This window comes from Corylus avellana, chromosome ca6 (genome assembly GCF_901000735.1).
Source record: "Corylus avellana chromosome ca6, CavTom2PMs-1.0".
NCBI lineage: Eukaryota > Viridiplantae > Streptophyta > Magnoliopsida > Fagales > Betulaceae > Corylus > Corylus avellana.
The window spans coordinates 14,118,798-14,120,705 of NC_081546.1; the positions used below are offsets into that span (position 1 = coordinate 14,118,798).

Genomic DNA, 1,908 nt, shown 5'->3' on the forward strand with positions numbered 1-1,908 from the left:
CAATTGAGAAGGGAAATTTTGACCTTCCAACAAAAAGATGGAGACCCTTTCTTCGAGGCATGGGAACACTTTAAAGAACTACTTCTCAGATGCCCTCATCACAATATATCTCAAGGCGATCAGGTACTGACATTCTATGAGGGTTTAAATGATCTTGACAAGAGTCTTGTAGATTTAGCTTGTGGTAGCATGTTGATGGAGAAAAGCAGCGAGGAAGCCATAGAGCTCTTCGAGACATTGAGTGAGCACTCCCAACAATTCACATCTAATGGGAGACAAGGACTCAAAGGAAAAGGCATATATGAAGAGAGCACCAATGGAGGAATTCAGGCTCAAATGGCTGCCATGGAGAAAAAGTTGGACATGCTCATGAAAGCTATGACTAATCATAGCAATGCTCTTGTGCAACAAGTTACACAAATCGAGGTATGTGCCAAATGTTCCTATATTGACCACTCCACTAAGACGTGTCCCATGTTTTCAATGGCAGATCAAGAGTCATCTCTCATCAATTGGTCCCAACATTATCATGAAGAGGAGCCATCTCCCATCTATTGGCCTTCACAACACCAAGAAAAGGAGCCATCTCTGCAATTCCATGGTCAATCACAATCCTTTCTTAGCCATAATGAAGCCAATATGCAACTGTTGGAATACACTGCCAAGATAGAAGCTCATGAAGAAGAGCCACCTCCCGTTAATTGGCCTCAACAATACCACGAAGAAGAGTGTCAAAGTCAGTTTATTGCCAATCCTAATGAACAATACATGAAGGATGAGTGCACTTACCATCATGAGCAAGCAATTACCACATTAAGGAGTGAAGAAACGGTTGAAAATCAAGGGAAAGAGAGGAAGGAGGAGCAAACTGAGGTTCTAGAGGAACCACATCGGGAAAAGGAAGAGAACACTGAGACTTTTTCAACATCAGCTCCTATTCCCGAATTACCAAGAGTCCAAGAGAGAAGTTATCTGGGGTTATGTGATGAGCAAATTGAGGACATCAAGATAGAGAAGCTTCTTGAGTTTTCTTCTTACTATATTCCAGTTCATGGTTCCCCACTAGATGAGCAACTGTTTTAGAAAACTCAGAGTGGTCTTCCCTGATCTATAGACACTCGGAAGCACCGTGCAACAGAAAAGATTCATTCCCTTTGGTGCAAGATAAGAAAAGACTGGTGCTTCAAGTTTAAAAGTACTACAGTCTGGCTGAAGACGTTAAACTTAGCGCTCATGGGAGGCACCCCATAGCATATCCTTTTTATTTTGTTGTTTGTTTTATTTTGTTTTATTTATATTTTGTTTTTGTTTTCCTTTGTGTTTTATTTTACTTTAAGTGTTTTAATGTTTCGAGTCCCTGGTCAATTTTGTTACATTCTGTTATTGCGATTGAGTGCACCCTGAGTGCGATCGAGCGCAGTAACCAACCTTTGGCTATTGTACATTTTGTTAGTGCGATCGAGCGCACCTTGTGTGCACTCGAGCGCACATCACCCACACATGCACAGCCTTGCGCAAGTGCGATCGAGAGCACCATGCATGCGATCGAGCGCACTTGGGTAGCATCTCATAGTTATCTTTTTATTTTGTTTTGTTTAGTGTGTTTTAAGTTAATCTTTTTATTTATCTTTAGTTTTGTTTCCTTTTACTTGTTTTTGTGTTTTCTAATTTTGCAGGGACAAGTGTGTTTTGATTCAAGTTTGGGGGTGTGCTATGAGCCATGCTTTCCAAGACTATGTCGTCCATCTCCCGAGTACATTCTTTCCTTTACTTAGACACATTGGCGACAATGTGTCATTTAAGTTTGGGGGTAAGGGCACACATGTTCACACACACTTTGTCCCAATTTCATGTTATTTGTTTTGTGTGTTGTTTGTTTATTTGAAAAAATAAAAAAAAGTTTATGCA

At 40.5% G+C, this 1,908-nt stretch overlaps 1 non-coding gene across 1 annotated transcript; it reads right to left on the reverse strand.

Moving 5' to 3' along the window:
* LOC132185999 (small nucleolar RNA R71) lies at positions 1-107 on the reverse strand. The gene has a single exon (XR_009440682.1). It is a non-coding gene; the product is annotated as a small nucleolar RNA R71 (small nucleolar RNA).
* Between the last annotated feature and the right edge of the window lie 1,801 nt (positions 108-1,908).